This window comes from Dryobates pubescens, chromosome 4 (genome assembly GCF_014839835.1).
Source record: "Dryobates pubescens isolate bDryPub1 chromosome 4, bDryPub1.pri, whole genome shotgun sequence".
In the NCBI taxonomy this organism is placed as follows: domain Eukaryota; kingdom Metazoa; phylum Chordata; class Aves; order Piciformes; family Picidae; genus Dryobates; species Dryobates pubescens.
In genome coordinates, this window is record NC_071615.1 from 36,861,073 (window position 1) to 36,882,040 (window position 20,968).

Consider the following 20,968-nt stretch of genomic DNA (forward strand, 5'->3'; position numbering starts at 1 on the left):
TTATTTGGCCCTGCTTCCCACAGAAAAGACATGAGAGATTTTTTTTTAAAGACCTGACATTTTCCATTTGAAACTTCAGTTAATGCTGTATGTACTTAGTTCTACTTAAACATCATATTGTCTCATTCCAGTGTTGAAAGTACCTTTGTATTTCATTTCAAACTAGCCTCACTGTTCCATGAGATGCTTCTGAGAAAAATTGCCGTGTTCCCTTCACTTTTACATTTAAGTCACATGTATGAGGTGCTAATTAATTTCCTTAGTAATGAAGACTGATAAAATTTCAGAAATTAAGCAGCACAGTATTTTCACTGATAAATACATATTATACATTTTTGAAGTACATTTTCTCTGATAAATACTTGTTGAAATATTCATGTGAAGCTTGTGGGTTAAAGTTAAAGTGATAAGGTTCAAAATGTAACTCATGTCACCTTAAGCAAAATTTGTCAACTGACAATGAGCTTAGTGAATATATTTAACAGATTCTGTGGAAAAGAGAAAAAGCTCTGTTTCCAGTTAAATATTGCTACAGTTGCCACTTATAGTAGCTTGAGTGTATTTTATGTTCTCTGATCACCCCAGAAATGGGAATGGTTTTCATGTTATTTTTCATTTTGGTATTTCATAAGATGGATGTAGCATTTCCATTGTTCAAACAGATAAAAGAACTCCTCCTGTCTTGGGCACCAGAGCTCTGGGGAAAGTAGTGCTTCAGCTTCTCTTGGTCCTTATATTTGAGGGGTTTTGTGTCTCCATTACATACTAAATATTGCAGACTCTGGAACTAGTTTGAAAGAAAACCATATTTTGGGCTTTGTGTATTTCAGATTTATCCTGTCATTAGTCCTTTCCTATTTAGAGACTGCTCATTTTTGGTTCAGAAAGATTTTAAAATGAAAAATGAATTGTGAAATTATAATGAAATATGAAATGTTTGCCTTATAAGTTAGTCAGATACATTTTGAAGCACATCTTTCTAGCCTTTCTGCATCTGTCATTCAGTTTGCAAAAATTTCTGGTCTCTGGAAAAAAAACAACCAAACAAAAGGTTTAGGGTTAAAATACAGGGATGGCTGAATGTCTTTTGTGTCCTTTTCCTTTCCAATTTACTTTATATTTTGTTTTATGAAAGCATCTGGGAATCTTTTACTTAAAATATTTAATATGTGAAGGCTTTTATTGTGGAGTTGTAAAATGTACATCAACAATATTAGTTTTCTGTCTTTTGGTGTTTCTTGTTTGTGGATTTTTTTTGGTTTGGGGGTTTTTTTTAATTGTAATTATTTTATCTTTATTGCTGTTTCTGGGTTTTGTTGTCTCTATGTTTGTTTATTTTGATGGCTACAAATACGCTTTACATATGTTCACAGGTATGAAGCTTGCCCTCATAGCTTTCTCTGGCTTTCATTTGGTGGAATGTTTAGAGTGTCGTGGTTTCAGTATAATACAAAGTTTCATTTCAATCAAAGAAAAGGGCCTTTGTTGTGACAAATACTATTGAATTTAAGGAGGGTACCAGGGGCACAATATGTTGCCATTTGTGCACAAGAAGACTGATTATCAATCAGACTTGGACACCACTTAAAAATGTAGTATTCATGTGTTAATAGTCAGATGCTGTCTATAAGAGGGCAGGAAACCGATTTTCTTACTCCTTTTAGACATGGATAATCCCAGTGGATTGGAATATATTGAAATGGAGCAGACCCTGACTTGACAGCCAACAGCAGGAAAGAAGTCTTTTCCCCATGTCACAGTGGTAGGCATGGAAGTCTGTGAGCAAGTTTTCACTATGCAGACTGAAGCATTGAGCACAAAGACTTTAATCACCCCAGCCCATTCTACATTATATCAATTGAAATCCAATCCATATTTTTTCTGACCTACCTTTCTGTACAACTGCTTTCTGTTTCTCTTTGGATCCATCTGGGCTTTTGTCTTCTGAATTTTACCACCACTCATCTTGCATATTTAGTTTAGTAGGAAGCGTCTTGCTTAACCAGATTTCTACTGGATTTGCTCATCTCCTGTACAGTGGAATGATGTTTCTCTTAGAGCTCTCAGGAGATTTTGTTTTCAAAAATCGTCTCTTTCACTATAATCTTCTTTTTTATGACAGCCCCCTGAAAGATTCTGCCTAGCAGTTCCTTTGACAAGCTGGAGTTTCCTCTTCCTAAGCCCTGATAGCACTTTTTGTACCCTTTGTTATGAAGTAGTAGTGAATTCTCTTGTAATATTTAAACTGTAGCAGTGATAAGACTCTACTTACACCTCCCTTTGTTCTCCACTCACAGTGTTCCAATAAGTTTCAGTAGTGCCATCAGTCATCTCAATCTGAACTATAAATAAAACCTAATCTTAATTGATTTCTGCATTTCTCAGTCATAACAGCAAGTGCATCACTGATTTTGACCTGGGTTGTGATACACAGCAGGTCGGTAAAGAGGTTCCATGTGGTGCTGTAGAGACCTCAATAGCTCAGAGGAGAACTGTTACAGTTTTAGGATCTCTAGGAGTGGGAGTTTGGGGAAGAAAAATCCATGTAAATGTCTAGAAGAAGAAATTACTTTAAAAAGAAAGAAAAATACCCATCTGTTAGTCCTGAATCTGTATTTTAGACTGAGCAGACTAGCAGACTTACAGGAAGCCCTTACCTACAATGGGACAGCTCACGTTTACTATTTGTCATGTGCTTTATAAAGCAAATGAGTGAGAAAACAGAATTCCTAATATGGCTCCTTTTGTGGAGCTCTGATAGTAGTCATGCTTAGACTTTAATCTATAGAAGTCACACAGTAGGTTCTAAATGCTCCACAGATATTAAACAATTAATAGCTAATGACTTAGCCACTTTCTCCTGCGTTGTCATTAACAGCAGCATGAAAACCATGCAGACTTTGCAACTCCTTTAGACCATGCTGATGACTGTTGAGTGCTAAAATTTTAGACATTGGAGTGAAATTTAGATTTTCTTTTCAGAACTCATCTACTTCCAGTGATAAAGAGCCAGCCCATAAAAACTACATCATCTCCTTTTCTGTAAACAAATACCAATAGTAACAATAATAACAAATTACTTTAGACTTTTTTAATATAATGACAAAATATACTTTAAGATCATTTTTTAATTAAAAATGACTCCTTTATTCAGGATTTTTTTTAATATCAAGTCAATCTTATAATCCAATTTATTATATTGTATCTCTGCAGCCTTCTTGTAGGCCCCCTTCACATAGTGGAAAGCTGCTATTAGATCTCCCCAGAGTCTTCTCCTGGCTGAACAACCCCAGCTCCCTCAGCCTGTCTTCATAGCAGAGGTATTCCAGGCCCCTGATAATTTTCATGGCCCACTAGACTTGCTCCATCAGGTCCAAGTCCTTCTTGTGTTGAGGGCACCAGAGCTGGACACAGTGCTCCAGGTGAGGTCTCACTAGAGCAAAGTGGCAGATTCTCTCTGTCTGCTGGTCCCACTTCTTTGGATGCAACCTAGGATGCCATTGGCCTTCTGGGCTGCAAGTATATGCTATTGGCTCCTGTCCAGCTTCTCATCCACCCATGGTGGGGTTGTTTCTCAGCAAATGTTTCTATGAGTGTATCTGGGCTGCATGCTGCATCAGAGTAGCCTGAAATGTTCCTGCCACTATAGATACTTCACAACATTTAAAACTTTGAAGTGTATAGATGAAAAAAAAATTAATTACAGCAAGACTCATATCACCTTCTGCAATACAAAATGTTGGGAGAGCACTGAAGGACTGTCTGTTGGGCTTTAGCTCCATTTTTTATGTTAGCTTGCCAAAGGAAAGCTCATAGGATTTTTTGGTCTTTAACCCAGGTAGTCATGTTTAATTGGTCAAACATGTTTTTGTGTGCACACACAGCTGAAGACTGAGGCTGGCTGAGTAAAGTCTAACTTAATTCTGCAGTGAAATTGTTTTCTCCAATTTCTAATTTCACTTCATTTCACCTTCACAAAGTAAAAGCAGAAAGAGCTGGGAATAAACCTTCATCTGTATCAGGAAGTACCAGATGCCTTTCTTGTAAGGCAAAGTGTTACATTTCAAATCATACTTATTTAGGGGATCAGAAGTATTTTGAAAGTGACATTTCAGGTATTTAAGAAGTCTTGGTTTTGCATAATTCAAAAATTACAACTTCTGCCCTTACATTGTTGTGTATTTCTGTTGATAAAATAGCTTTTTTTATTTCTGTGTTGATACTGCCTTTTGCTTTTTTTTTGCTTTGACATTTTTGCATGTTAAGTCCATCTTGTTGGGTAAAATAACTGAACAGAATGTTTAACTTTGCTGTCAGGATAGATATGCATTTATACGACTTCCCATCTGTTCCTTTTCAAAACAAGGACAGCAGAGAAACTGAGAAAAACTAAGCATGTGCTAAAGGCATTACACTGGAGATGGTGCATTGAGCTGCTAAGCTCCACTCTCTGGGGGCAGTTTTAGTTGTATTTTATCTTTCTGACTTTACCACATGGCTACATGTGGCTTTTTGTAGTAATGTTCCATTGATAGAATGGTCTGGGTTGGAAAGGACCTCCAAAGGTCATCCAGTCCAACCCCCTCTGCCATAAGCAGTGGCATCCTCAACTAGGTCAGGTTGCCCAGACCCCTGTCAAACGTGCCCATGAATATCTCCAGGGATGGGGCCTCAACCACCTCGCTGGGCAATCTGTTGCAGTGTTCCACTACCCTCATGGTAAAGATCTTGTTCCTAACATCCAATCTAAATCTACTTGAATTTCAAATCATCGCCCCTCGTCCTGTCACTACAGGCCTATGTAAAGGGTCTCTCCATCCTCCTTGTAGGCCACCTTCAGGTAATGGAAGGCTGCTATTAGGTCTCCCTAGAGGATTCTCCAGGCTGAACAACCCCAGCTCCCTCAGCCTGTCCTCATAGCAGAGGTGCTGCAGCCCCCTGGTCATCTTTGGTGCCCTCCTCTGGACCCAATCCATCAGGTCCATGTCCATCTTGTGTTGAGGCATGCAGAGCTGGACACAGTATCCAGGTGAGTTCTCACCAGAGCAAAGTGACAGAATCACCTCACTTCATCTGCTGGCCAGGATGCTATTGTCCTTGTGGGCTACAAGCATACAACTGAGGGTTTAGTTTCCTTTTTGAATCTCCATGAAAGGCATCTTTTTGCAGCAACACCTTTTCTGAGGCAGGAGTTAGGCCTAATGTTTAGAAGTTGTATTCCAATTACTAGTCACTTATTCATTAAACTGAGAGACCTTTCATGAAATTCTGATTTGCAATCTTAAAAAAGGAGCCCTCCCAGTTACCTATTGTTGGCAGCATCAATTGCCACATCCTAATTCAGCTATGGTTTCATTACCATATAATGGCAATTACATTATCCATCAATACTCAGTTGCCTGTGTATCTGAAAAAGATCATTTCCTGAATCAGGAACAAAGGGACTCAAGTTGAAAAACTGAATTCTGGAGAAAATGTGTTTGTTAAAGAATATACTCATAAATCACTTGGAGTCTGAGTGTCAGTGTTCCCCTTAATTCCAATGCAATGAAAACAAGGTCTCCAATGTTTAGCAGGGCAGCGATCTACATGAGCAGGAGCCATGGAAAGTGGCTCACTTGTGATCTTTAAAGTCCCTTCCAACCAAACCATTCTATGACTTCTCAATGCTTTGTTAACTCCCCATCTATACCACAATTATTTTTTCTTTAAGATTTATACCACTTAAAAGTCACTTTAATTGTGAAGTTCCTACTGTTAAAATTGTTGTAAACCAGCCTTGCATTTCATACACAGCCGTGTTCACAAATTATATTCATTGGGTATCTTTTGAACACATCTAAGCACTCAAAATAACTACAGTTTGTTACAGTGAAGACTACGTGATTTTTGTGAGGTTGAGATTGATAATTAGTTTTGTACTGTCATGACCTTGTGTCATGTAAGCCCCAGAATAACAATGATAAAAATTTTGGTTTATGACCTGTTTTTCTAACTACATAATAAATGTGCTAGCAGTCACAAAACTTGGTTGAATTCATGGGTTGGCATTCAGCTGAGTATATTTAATTTTTTTTGCAGTGAGCACAGAGATTAAACTTGAAAATGCTCTGTTGTGTGCTCATTCAAAATGATAGCAGGAGGAAGGAAGATTTTTGCTTGAAGTGGAAAGGGATACTCAGTCCTTGCACATTGAATCAGATAGAGACAGCTGCAGAGGGAAGATACGCATTGCAAAAACCAGATCAATTGGATTCAGTCACATCCAAATGAAATTACATCACTCAATAACCTTCCTTTCAAGTCACTGAAATCTTCCTGGCCCAAATTTCTCATGTCAAGTTACTGAGTTTTGCCAATGATTAAAGTATCCTGAAATTGCTTCGATAACATCAAGGACCTTGTTGTGACAAGGTCTGTAAATGCAGTCTCTTAAAAGAGAAAGGTAGGTTTCATGCAGAGTATTGAGTGTATTGAATGAAGTTTTACTTCATGGATTCTCAGCAGCTTGTACTCACAAAGACAGTGCAGAATGAAGGGAATCGTTTCACGTAGGTGATACCAATATTAGTCTTTTGTATAGGATATGTCACTTCTTCTAGGCTTTGAAACAGTTTGAAAATGTGTTCTTATTTTGAAGTGGGCACAGGAGTACTTGGAGAACAGCATTCTGTAAAAATCAAAACCACGGCTAGTCTTATTTGTTTACCTCAGTCAATGTGTTTGTGCAGCGACCAGCTCTTACTGTTGCTATTTCTCCATGAATGTTCCCTTTATTAAAATGAAGTAGAGCCTTTCTGTTCCTATGGTACCTCAGATGCTGCTATGTTTTGTCCTGCAAATAACTTTTTTCACAGGCTACTTGGCAAGCAGAAATCTGTAGCCATGCAGGAAGCATTTATTACTATTTATAGCTTGATCAGTACTGACAAGAGCTGAGGTAATTACCAGTTGTTTTGGGGGTCTGATTCTCTCCACTAAAGAGCTCTGTAACTCTCATCTGTTTGATGGAGCTGTGGGTAATCCTGGGATTAAGAGGTGTATCTTGAACAGCCTGAATTTTAAAAATGCATATTGCTTATGTCAACTTCAGTTGGTTTGGTGATTACGGCAGACAGGATTCCTTGCTTTCTAAAACTGGTCTTTGTCAGCATGCCTTCAATAATTAAATAGCTCAGTTTTCCTCTCTTTGATTACCATCTTAGCTTGTTAAAGGCTTCCCCAAATACATTTTTAGACTTGACAGACTTACCTGGTAATTGGTAATGTACGCTGAAGCGGCTTCCTACCTGCAGACCTTTGACGATAAACTGAGTTTACGTTACGGTTGCAAATAGGTTGGACACAATGATCTTGAAGGTCTCTTCCAACCTGGTCTGGTCTATTCTATTCTATTCTACTTGTGGCCAGTTAGCAGCCAAAAACCATTGTTTTGAGAAGAGATATTTAACCTAATGAAACAAAAGCAAATGTTGAAATAGCTAAAAAAGAAAAAGATTGAAACTACTTACTTCAGCATTATGTTTGTGTGGAATTGGTACTTTTCAGTAACCACTACATAAATGAAGAAGTCCTTTGGCAATTCCAGTAGATATTATTGTAATAATCTGTGGAAATTGTTGTGCAGTAAATTCCTGTGAAAAGGGAATTTGCACATGCATAGGCTCCCTGTATTACTGAGGAAGCAGGTTACTGCCTCCCCAAGGAGAACAGTGAAAGAGATTTATGTGCTTCTTTCCCTTTGTACCAAAACATGAAGGAATATGCCTTCAGAATTATTTTTGTCCTGGAATGGAGAATTGAGAGAGAACAACCCTTCTATATGCAATTGAGAACCTTCCTGCTGAAAGCATCTCTAATGGGGTTACCTGTGATGCTTTTTTTCCAAATGATATTTGTTCCATATAATTGTCAGAAAGGAAAGCTGTTCACTTTCACTCACTTTTCCCAACTAAGGCTTAGAAATGCAAGTCTGGACGTCCCAGGCTGCTCTGGGTGCTGCAGACAGTAGCAATTAGAGTGGAGGTATAGAAATGGAGGAGTTCTCTGGATGAGGGAGAGTTGGGAAATGGTATGTAGGAATGAGAGAAAAGTGGTGACTAGAACAGGAGGAATGTCATCTCTGTGGGAGATCCCAGGAACAATTTTTAGTGAGCAGTTCTCCATCATCACTAGTGAGTTAACAAATGAATGTGTGATTACAAGCTCTGTCTTACCAATCTGTTGCTGGTTAGAGCTCTATTTAATCAAAGGTAGTAGTGATTCCTTAACTAAATGATACTTTGGAAATGAGAGGGATGTAGACAACCCTAGATCATGTAAAAATAAACTCTGTTAAGTCAAGTTTGTTACAAAATAGAAATGAAAAAAATATCCAACTATTTAAAAAGTAAATTAACTTTTAAGTTATCAGTAAATGTAACATTCTTTAAAATTTTGAGATAGGTTGTTAATACAAAGAAATAAAGCACTCACTAGAGCAGGTATAGGTTAACTTACATTTCCTACTTGGTGCCTGCCTTTTTACAGCCCTACCTTGCTTGAGTACTACAAAAAAATTAGGATCTTGGCTCTGCTCTCGAGTTACAATTTTCTTCTGGGAACCTTTTCTGTCTTTGATTCCTTTGATTTGTGAACTTACTGTTAAAATTTAATTTACTCTTTTATTAATTCAGCTGTGAAGTTTATTTCCCAAATAAAAGCATATGTGTCAATCTAAATTTTATATTAAAATAATTTATAAATTTATTTTTATCTGAGTTAATGATATAGTACATATACATACGTACATACATATATATATAGAGAGAGATACAGTCATGTGTATCTATGCACACTCCTTTTGAGAAACAGAAATGAAACCTTGCAGGAAAGGTATGGATCATTGTATTTATGTCCAAACCTTACTAGCCCAGGCAGGGTATCCATAGCCTGTCACATTCTGATGACCTGACTCTGATGGTACTGTTACAGCTACTTATACTGTTGGTGACAGAGGTGGCAGAAGGATTTTGAGCTTATCTCAAATTGTTTGTTGATGCTACCTTTCATGTTTCTGCACTTGAATGTGCACTTGTGTCAACCTCACCCACTCCAAGGTGATCAGATTAAAAGCAGTTGCACTTGCTAAAGGAAGAGGATTGTAGTGACTGTTAAAAGTACTTCTGTTTAGCACCTCAGCTTTTCTTCAGTTTTCTTTACAGTTTCAAAACTGGACTGTAGTTTTGCCATTCAGGACACCAGGTCACCTGATTTGAAATTCTTATCATGTCCTGAGTAAGAGATGAAATGAGAACTGAATTTACATATCCTGCTTTATTGCTGTCCATTAATTCTTGGACTCAAAATGAACGTCACCCTTTCAAAGAGTTGTTGTTGTTGGGACACAAAGTGACACTATGGCTTCTGTTCATCAGATTGTTTTGTTTAGTTGTTTGTTTTTGGTTTTTTTTTTAAATTAAAGTGTGACAACATCTTATAATTCCTTTTTAATTACAATTCTAAAGTAGATACCAAAAAAAGAAAAATCCAGTGGAGACTTTAAATAGGTCTTCCCTTGGAAACTGATTTCTATATGATGTGCCAGCACAGCTTCAAGACGTGATTTATTTTTTTTTCTTTCATAGTGACATTAATTTGCTGTATTTTAAGTTATTTTAAAGAGCCTGCTGAACATAGAGAATCAGCACTCTAAAATGTATTTTTTTAAGCATCCTTGAATAGTCATGAGAGTATCAAAACCCAGGAAGTACAAGTAGGAAAGAAAAGCTGTGAAGACTTTTGAGTTATTGCCCCAAAGTCATTGTTTCAGAAGTGACTAAATCTTTCTGTGCACTGAATTGGTAACAGTGCATTATGAAAGAAACCCTGCTTTACTTGATGCTTCCAAAATCCTAAGATAGATTTTCCTTCAAGTGCTATTCTATAAACCAAGCATTTTTAAGGTACACAGTACCCATATTGTTTGTGCTTGTCAATTACTCAATCCCATCGATGCATTTCTTTGGGTTTCAGACCTAAGGAAAATGCTGGCTTCACAATCAAGCCTCTTTGTATTAAATTGTTGCTTTTATTATTAAAAAGAAAAGAAAAAAATCCCTTCTCTGTCTTATGGTGGACTGTCTTTGAGCTGTATTGAGAAAAAGTTAAAAGGATGCTATACTTAGTCTAATGTTTTGACACATAGAGACTCTTAGAAGTTTAGCATGAGTGTCTTAAACTGTTTGGATCTGGGCATACACATTGCTTGAATTTAGTGTAATGTTAAATGTTTCATAAGACAGAGCAGAGCTGCTATGATCTTTCAATGTTAATATTTTTTTCTTATCACTTTACTGTGTAGATACCCTTCATGAGACACAACTCTGCCACAACTCATCCTCGGAGGCAATCGTGGAAGCCTTTTATAATATGATTTTTAAATGTGGATAAAGCTCTCAATAGAGTACCTAAAGTAAAGGAGAACAGCTACCTTGTCTCTACTATAAGCTTATTATGACAAAAAGTTGAGTTTGCTTGTCAGGCTTGGATAGAATGTAATTGATTGGTTTGTTTCTTGGACTGACAAGGTAGTTAATTTGCCTGCCTTTTTTACTTCTTTTTTTTTGCACTAATCAGGAACATTTCATATGTGCATTGTTGAAAAATCCCTGGATAAATGTCTTGTCAGAATTGTCCTATTAAGTAATGTCTTCTTTCCCCCTGTGCTTCGAATGGCAAATGATGTTATGCAATGCTTGGATTCACTGAAGAGTGACAGAAGCCTGTGGGACTTAAATATTATTCGTTCCTCTATGGTGATACTGAATGAAATAAGCAACGGTTTGCCATCCGCCTGCTGCTCTGCTTATATCCACTTTAATAATTCCTATATAGAACACCGTGTTGTACAGAGACTTTACTGTAAAAAGGATTGTTTCCTTGATAAAACAAAACCAAACCAATGTTCAGTGATAATGAGAACTGTGAAACACTTGAAACTTACTATACTGAAGGAATAGATTTGCCACGGAAAAATTGGTTTTACGCTTAATTAGTATGAACTAATTGTTCTTGACTTCAGACACCCGAGCGACTAGAACTCTATCTATATTGCTTTCTGAAGAATTTTTGAGGAAAAGAAAAGTTTGAGTATCTCCAGATACTTGTTTTACTTGACTTACTTCTCTGGCAGTGTTCAGGACAAGCTTATCTCTTCTCTATACAGATGTGTAATTGTTAATGTAAGTTGGGGAAGGAGTGAAGAAGTGATCACACAGCGTGACAGCTGAGATCTTCGTCTTCGTCCATATATATCCCGGTAGATGCAGACATAGTGTTTTGATCTACAAATGGTACTGATCCAGTTCTTAAATCTACAGTAGCAATGTGTTGACATCTTCATCGTTTTCATCTTGAACTTGCTTGGAAAAACTCGGCTCAAATACACTCACACTTGTAACTTGATGACATATAATCTTTGAATTTCTTGAGATATGGTAGTTTTTGTCATCCTTCAAGGCACATTTCCATTTGAAAATATTTTTTAAATTTGAGAAAGGAAATAAATGCTGTAATAAGTAATAGGATAAATATACAAATTTCTGTATACTTATCTACAAGTCATATCTTACCAGGGCATTTCATGTTTGGATATTATATTAAATAAAATTAACCTGATGTCTAACACGTTGTTTTGTTTTAAAAAGGGGGTGGGATGATAACAGAGTAAGATTTTTGTCTGAAATACCCAAGATACTTACCATTCTGTATTGGCAAGGCACACAAAGGCACTTGAAAAATAAATTCCCAGTAGGAAATAGACATTCAGGCAGGACTTTGCTCATTAAGAAGCCATGAATGTGTTTAGGAAGAAAAAGCAAAGTTTATTGATTTGTCCAGAATTCCAGAAGTATAAAGTTATATCCAAACACTGTACTAATAAATGGGGGGGAGGGGGGGACGGTTTGCCTGTACATCATGCTGAGTTCAGAGGGGGAAAAAAGAAAGTAATGTTTACTGTGATTTATGGTCAGTTACTAAAGTAACACAGTCAAGGTATTTTAAATAGGAGAGAATGATAAATGCGCCATGTACTGGCTTTAATAAGTCTTTAAAAATACTTCTGTGTGTGACATTCTGCTAAATAAGCTAGAGAGATATTCTGTTAATTAAGCTGCTATACTATGTGTAGCTGATTAGAAAAGTAGACAAGTTACCATGGACTCACTGTTAAATGACCTTCCACCCACTGGGTTCCACTCAGGACCTTCCTGGATTCAGTTTTATTAGGTTTTTGTTGATTTTTGTTTTAGTGTATTAGGTGCTAGAATAAAGTGTTTGCTTACGTTTGCAGGTGACACCAATGTGATGTGAGACACCACAGTGTTAGAATAAAAAAAACCCCAAAACTACAATGTTAAGAAATAAATCCAGTGCAGTAAAGGAAAAGGCAAATCAGTGTTTAATATATGATTGTGGTACAAGGAGGTAACTAGTTAGAAGATAACATCTTCAAAAAAGATGGTGTGGAGGAATCTGGAGCACAGACTGGTCATAAATTAAACTGATCATACCTGAGGTGTACAAAGAGAGGTGCTGCATGTAACACATGAAAGTAGTCCTGAATATTCAGAAGACTAGTGGTATCTCACTCTTGGAAAAGCCTCAGCTGACATATTCTGTATGCTTTGGCAAGAAATATGCAGAGAAAGTCCAAAGTAGGCTGAGATGAGTAAGAGGACTATGGGGGGGGGGGGGGCACCAATGAATTAAAAAAGCTTCAAATTGCTGAATTTCTTGAGTGTAGAGAAGTCTGGGGAATCTGTCTTCAAACAGCCTAAATTAATACAAAGAAGATGAAGAGAGAAATTTCTGCAAAGGGGGGGGGGGAAGTTGTTCTTCAAATCCAGTCAGTCTAAAAATAAGATGAATTTTAGCAAGATGATTTTGGTTAGGCAATAGAAAGTTTTCTTTGTATAACTATAATGGCTGCACTAGAGAAGTTTCTTAGGAAGGCTGAGTAGTCTCTGCTATTGGAGGATTTTGAGGACAGATGACTGTGTTTGAAATTTGTTTGAATATTGTTGATACACACTGGGCATGCTTGATATCTTAAGGTGATTTCCTGCTGTATTTTATATGTTTCTTCCCCAGCACAGCTGCTTTGTAGGATTCTGCGCCTTCCTTGACACTTTGTTTTGGCATTAATTAGTTTAGTTCTCTGTCTCTCATTTGTATGGGTCGTTGTGTCACTTGCCTTTCTTTTTGTGGAAAGCAGATGGTTACACTTGGTATTTCACCTTTTGAAAGAAGTTTGGTGGCAGTATTCAAAATGGTGATGGACAACTCTAGCAGTTCAGAACCAGTATGCCATACAGTATGGTCATTAGTCTGAATACCTGGGAATGCCACTATGGATGTAATCATGTATTATGACTAGGGTCTACTTTAGAAAGTCTAATGCATAGTTTTCTTAAATCTTAAACTCTTCAGTTTATCAAGGTGGTTATCCTTAGTCTCTCAGAATTTTCTGAGAAAGAATAAGAAAGAATAAATTTTGGACTTTTTGGGGTGCTGTAATTTCTGTAGCGTTTTCTTAATGCATGGGAGGTATGTAAAATACTATAAATAGAAGTTCTGTACAGTGGCTGTGTAATATTAACAAAAGGAAACACATTTGACATAGTGTTAATATAGTCTGCTTATTGATTTTTCCCAAATAATTTATCAGAATGGGTTTTGTAGTTGGGGGTGGGTGAAGAGAGAGGGGGAGAGAGGTGAACATTTCTTGCTGGAAGAAAGCTGTTCATGCAGGTATAGTAAATAAAGTTTCTTTATAGCATTGTTTGCAATTCATTGGGTACATGCAAACTAAATTTCATAAAATAGATGACTTGGGGACTATTCTGAAAAAAAAAAAAAAAGGGTTACGTAGGAACATCATATAACAATAGCAAGTAAAATCCTTCCTTGTGCATAAATCACCAGTGGTAGGTTTTTGAATTTGGAGGTTTGGTTGTTAGTTTTAGTATTAAAAAGCAGGAGTTAAATCAAGCAGGAGAGGTGGCAGGTTCGGGTTTAGCATAATAAACCTAGCTACAGAAATGTCTGCCAGATTAATGTTTATTTTCCTGTGCTCATTTATAATTGATTGACACCATTTGTCAGTTCTGTTAAAATGAAGTACTTGATGTTTAGGTTCCTTGATGATAAACATCTGTAGGGGTGAGGAATGGAAACTACATAAATGTTTTTCTGCTTTTGAATTTATAGGTAGAGTGTGTCATTTACAATTTGCCAAAGCAGAACTTCCTAGAGGTCAAAGCCATGGAAATTCATGCTGTTGTGTGTTATAACTAGTGCTAAGTACAGGATTTAAACTAACTAAATATATAAATAAAATTATTTCATGTAACATGTTGAAAAGTATAGCATAGATTCTTTGAGTGAGTGAAGCTTTTTCCATGGGATTATAGTACACCAAAGAGAAAAGAGCAGTCATTATATTAATGCCCTTGAGTTCGGGCAGAAATTTGAGTTAGAGATGGTATGATTCCCACGTCCAAAATTGTAGCAGTATTTTACTGTGAAACTCCTGTTAGCTGGAGATCAGTGAGCTCATCCTGCTCTATCAGGCCATATGTCCATCTTGCCCATAGATGGTTGCCATCAGTGGTAGGTAGATATAAAAACCAGAACTTAATAATCTTCCTGCATCTGATTTATTCTCTCACCTTTCAGCAATAGCCATGCCACCCTTCCAGGCCCAACAGAAAAGAATAATAGTATATTGTCTCATCTAACATTATCAGCTGTGGAAGCCAGGGACTTCTTTTTATATGCCTTGTACCTGGTGTAATATAATTTTGAATGTGGCTTTTAATTACTTTGTATAATACCATTAAGAGTTATCCTTCTCAGAAAGAGTATTTAATTTACTTAAATCAAAATTATGGAAATAGTAGAATCCAGAAAGGAGTAGATTGGAAAGAGCATCTGGAGGACATTTGTTCCAGCCACCCACTCAAAGCAGGATTGACTGCAAAGTTGTATCTAACTCTGAAATTATATTCAGTTCCTGTAGAGTGACATGTGATTGAATTTTTAGCATCTCTGGAAATGAGAGCCTTTCAGGATAGTGAGTAGCTCTGTTTGAGGAGGCTCTATAACTGTGCTCTGTCCTGGTTTATATCCCGTGTTGTATGCCTGTACAGTTACCTAAGAGTTTTAGTGTTGGAATCTTTCACACCTCCTGGTGGAGAAGTCATTAAAGCATGGCTGGCCTATGTGAGAAGGCTTAAATTATCCTGGTGCTAATAGTTACTTTAAATGTTACTTGGAACAAAGGCTGCAAGATGACTTGAGCATCCATTTTTAGATGTTACGCCTCATTCATGCATATAACAAGTGTAGAAATCAGGAAGAGGAATGCCAGCATTTTCCATCTTCTATTTAATATGTTTTTCTAGTTTGGCAGTATTCTGGCTAGAAACAAAAGAGCTGCTAAAGCTCTAGACCCTATTAAAGAGTCTAAGTACAGTGTTTACATCACTTCTTGTTTGTGCTTGGCCTGTGACATATCACAGCAAAATGAAAATAATTTCTGTTGGAATCCATGGGGCTGTATTGGAAGAGTTTTAGTGTAGTGTGTCAAAAAGTATCTTCACTTGTCTTCACTTTGTTTCAAGAGATGTCAGAAGAGAAAGCTAGAAAGGAGATTCTTTTCCACATATTCCATAATGAAAAAGAGCTGTTCTTCTGGGTTCTCCCTCAAGAAGTAGAATACAAGTACTTGTTGACAGCGATAACACTACACTAAATATATGACTATGCTGTTATTTCACCATTACATCTTTAATTAATTTTGCTACCTAAACAAAGGCACAGGAAAGTGCTGCCTTTGACATTACATGGAAGAGTTGCTAATATAACCCATGCCATAGTATTCCTTCCTGACACCCAGAATTTATATTTTTTGTGGTTGTTGCAATTATTTTGGCACAGGAGCATTCCTCACCTGCTCCAGTCTAAACTCGGTCCTGCTTCTATGCTTGAATTCGCTTGAGCTACATCAGCTCACTCTCATTTTTTGGGGAACGCTTAATTGGATCTATCATACAGCCACTAACAAGAAACAAAATTGTGATGGTGTCTTAAAGTGTCATAGCTGGTTTTAAGCTGTTCATCTGAATCCAAGAATGTGCTGCAATTTAAAATGACTCCCCATGCATCTTTCCAGCTGTTTGCGGTTTCAGAGTGTCCCAGCATTTGGACATAGAGGGATTAAAGGGAAGAGATCAGTGCCTGAGAACAAACATCTGCTCCTCAGGTGGTAAGAGCCTTTAGTCAAAAATGAGGTCAGAACAAGCCTACCAGGAAAGATGCAATAGTTAAATCCACACAGGTGCTAGAATAGCCTTTATGTTCATCCCCCCCGCAGCTAGTGGGGGGCATCCATCCCACTGCACTTCTCTGAGAATTTAAAAATTCTGCATTAGATTAGTTCTGGTTTTGGTCTAAATTATTCTAAGTTTGCCAGAGAAAGGCTTCCATAAGAAGTTTGCTGATTTTAATGGTGATGATAATTTGTCAAGGTGTATCAAAGCTTTATATCTTGGTTTGTTTGGTTTGTTTTTTCATTAAAGGTAATCTTCCTAAGACGTTGTGATGAATAGGGAGCAGTTTATATATTTTGCAGTTCTGTGTTTTGTCCAACATGGTACCTCTTGGCATGGTGCTGCAGAGGATGCTCAATGATCTGTACATAAGTGGGAGATTTTTCTGTGGTCTCTGAAGCATATTTGGAAAGTTGTATTTAAAGATTAGCTTATTAATGTTGTGTTTCAGGGACATGTAGGTAATTACTTTTACAGCTATAGTTGAGTGATGCTGTCTTGTGAATGCAAAATAGGTTTCTTCACTCTAGCTGAATCAGCTCTTTGTGGTTTTCCATGATATTAACCAGTGACTTATAAATGTGCCAGCACTGGGCAAGTTTTGCATTTGCTGTTGCTCTGTAAAAGCACAGAGGTCTTTTCCCCCAGGTGCTCACAGGAAGACTTCTGCAGGCCAACTGATAAGACTCCCTCCTCTGCAGGTAGATGTAATGTAATGAAATTGGATGTGTGTGCTGGGCTTTGTAAATAAAATGAGATTGACCCCAGCCATTATCTTATTTATCTCATTTACATTGTAAAATCAGTATCTACACTATTGATTAGAGTGTAATTAGTTAATTGTGAACAGGAAAATGCAGAGTTATATAGGGCTCAAGCACAGCCAGCTGTACTGCAAAAAAACCCACAACAAACCTAATAAAAACAATCCAAGGGCATGAGCAGATGGAGATCACTTTATTAAAGAACAAAGACTTACTTCAGGCATGGAAATGCCTCATCAAGCTTTCTTGCTGTGAAGATGCAGCTGACCTGCATTCTACGCTTTTATAAGTGAAAAGTTTTTCTTTTCCTTGCTGTTTTTAAAATGCATTAACCTAACTCTCTTTTAGAATTCACCTTTCTTCTTCACTCCTCATTTTCTCAGTGCTTAGTGGACATCTATCTATCCTCATTAATTGCTGGAATGAGGAACACAGCGATTTCTAATTTTGATGCATAAAGTAATTTCGGGCTTGTTAAAACATTTGATAGTAAGCAATTACCTGTCAGTTAGAGGTAATTTAGGAGGTTAGGTTGGCTTGTCTTTGTGTGGAGCTCTGCTTTTAGTTTCACAAGGTATTCAGTACAGATGGTGGGCAGGCCACTGAAGATGGCTGTGGACTTAATTGCATTTGTAAATCTTGTGCTTCACCACAGAGCAAATTATTCACAAATATGAAATATAAAATAAGCAAAATACAATATTTGCTAGTTTGACTGTTTTGAAGGTGTGACCTTGACTCCACAAGGGTAAAATCTTTAACTAAACCTCTGAAATGGAGAAAATGGTTTCTTTCCCTTCTCCTTCCCCCCCCTCCAGCTCAGTAATTTAACTTGTACTACTAAGCCATCTTCAGGATGGAAGTGGATGATATTTGTAAATGACAGTGCTGTGTGTCTCCTTTACTCTATACATGTCCCTGCTGTGATTGATCTGAGTGCATTTACCGAAGAGCTGCAAAACTGTCAGCAGGACACCTTTTGTGACCCAACAATTTCATTCTCTAATTAAGTCAAGAGAAATCCTTCTTTTGTGTTGCTTTCTTATTTTCGGAATCCGACAGTGGACTTTCCCAATCGTTTTAATTTGCCAGACAAAAGAACACAAGTAAATAGTCTATGTGTGGGGGCTTAATCTCATTTTACTAGTGCCATTTCAACCTAGGTGTAAGGTTTTCCGTTGGAATTGGAAATTAAGAATGCCAGTTTTGTTTTCTGTACTGTGATGTGTATAAGCTTCACATAGTGTCCCAAGTCAGCATCAGCAGAGGAGGATTGCCAGACAGCTGGGGCATCATCTTTAACCAAGGTGCAGTGTCTATTCATCCATTTTCTCAGCATCATGCTGTGGCTGCTTCAGCATCGGGGAATTTGCATTTCACAGCACAGAATTTGTATCTCAATAAAAAGCAGTATGAAGGGAGTGTTTAAAAATATTTGGTGTAGTTTCATTTTTATCACCAGCCAGCTTTTTATGTTTTGACACATGAAAATATGCTTTTGTTATTTGCATTTTCTCAGCTGTGCAGATGCAGATAGAAGCCATTAGCATCTGAAAACTTTCACAGAGATATTTTTAACTCGTTCTAGGAAAATGCAATTTTTCTTTAGCCAAACAAAACAGCTTTCATGTAACAAAATTTAATGACAATAAATAGTAAGAATGTTTTCAGCTTTAACATGGCACTTCCAGATCTGTATTTAATTTCATAATGTTCTGGGTTTTTTCCACACAGCTTTGCTAACTCTCTCTTGCTAATGTGCTTCTGAAATGCAGCTGAAGCTGCAGTCAGGAAATGCCACATTCTAGACACAAAATGGAAAAGATGTAAGAAGAAGAGGTGCACTTTTAAATGTAAAAACACTTGTGTTTATAGGCCATCACTTCAGGAAAAATTGAAATTAATACTTTTTGAAGTCAGATACGGATTTTAGGATTAATCTCTGAAAACACACTGAATCAGTCAGAAATAGTGTGATGCTTTATTTGGTGTTACAGGATCCCAAACAGATTTCAAGACAAGAGTTCTGATAAGCAGTGCTCAAGTGCAAGCACTTACATGAATATTATTCTAGATACAGTAATAGGTTAGTAAAATATATATTCCTTTACAGGTCAGAACACTGAGACTCAAAAAGTAGGCTTAATCTTTGCTGAAGGTCACACGTGCTGTTGGGGTGGAGGAGTGTGACCCGTGACAGCTCCCACTCTCTTACCTTTTTATTATTTTAATAGGACTTTCACAAGAAATAATACTGCGTATATTCCTGATTGTAATTCATAGAACTCTTCTGTCTTTGAAAGTTGGGAGTGGTTTCCTTTTTATTAAGTGTTTTACTTGACCTGGTATTAAATTATTCCTAAACAGTCCTAAGGATATAGATTGTATTGTGGTATAACCTGTTCTTAAAAATACCAAACAGCAGTCATACTGTACATAGGTAAATTATTGCTTTTAATTTCTACTTAGTGGAGCATAATACATGCAATACTTCTGCCTGTGCTCATATCTTACAGGTAACTGCTAAGAACAGAAGGCTTCTCTGGCAAACACAGCCTTCACAGCCAGGACAGAAATGTTTACTTAGGTTAGAGCTTCATAGTCAGAAAATGGTTACTTCTTTTTATTTGGAGACTAATCCTCAGAGAAAAGTCACGTGAACGTTTTCTCCTGTTAATAGAGCAGTGTGTTCTGTTAGTTGAATCCTTTTTCTGTGATGCACTGTACATTCTGCTGATAAATTATATCCCTCTGTCTTTGATCTGATGATGCCTGTGCCATGCTGTTACTGCAGTTTGGGAGATTTTTGTCTTTGCGTGTTTTGTAGAGGAGAAAATGAGTGGCCAGTGAAGCTGGGAAAGAAAGTGTAGGAGATTTCTTAAGAAAATTTTATTTTAAACATTTACTCTCTTTCCTATTTTTGGATCATTAATACTGCCTTTAATTCAGAGCTTAAGGGCATTTAATGAAGATGATATTTTAAAGGAAACTTGGAAAAAGCTTTCTTTTCCATAGAAATTATAGAAGGGGATATACAATGAAAACAAAGTTTAGCAGAGTATATGAAAATCTTTATTATTTGGTTTAAAAAAAACCCTCTTATTTTGAGCATATAATTGTACTGATTTAGAAATCCTTTCCTGAAGCATTTGATACACTGTAGCAGTTCTTCAGTGCTGGTACATTAAGAGGAAGAGAACAATAGCAATGCTGTATGTTTTGAGCATTTAATGCAGACCATACATAGCATAAAATGCTAATGAAAGGTGTATTAAAAAATAATTTTTAAATTGTTGTGTGGATGTATAAGTGAAAGATCACAGTGCAGTCTTTTTAAACTAATGCCTCTTTCCAGAAGATTCAAAGCAAATCCGAAAGTATTTTTGCATTCATTTACCAACCAAAAAGTCCTACTGTAAAAAATCCAATTTGTAGCTGTAAATTATACTTTGAATTGTTGAGTGTGTGAGAAAATACTTCAGAATTTGCCTTGAAAAAAGTAAATGTGCAAAATGGTGTCTTTAAACTATGAAAACTCAATATTGTCACTGCCTATAAAACCCCACAAATTCCTGAAAACAAATGGCAATGAATGGCATTGAAGTTGATAAAACATTCATCTGATTATACATTTTTTTTCTTTAATTTGCAAGTCTCTGAAATGTCATTTGTGTAAGATGATGACAAAGGTGATGTGTGAGTGTCTGCATCATCCTAATTAGGCAGAACCTACCTGAAGTGATTGTGTTTGAGAATATCCCTTGTAGAAAATGGATTTTTCCTACCGTCATAATGAGTCAGTCAGTCTTGTGCTAAGAACTGTAGGGA

At 36.9% G+C, this 20,968-nt stretch overlaps 1 protein-coding gene across 1 annotated transcript in view; it reads left to right on the top strand.

Moving 5' to 3' along the window:
* PHF14 (PHD finger protein 14) overlaps positions 1 to 20,968 on the top strand; it is a 140,538-nt gene that overhangs the window by 64,826 nt on the left and 54,744 nt on the right. The gene's annotated exons all lie outside the window — the stretch shown is intronic.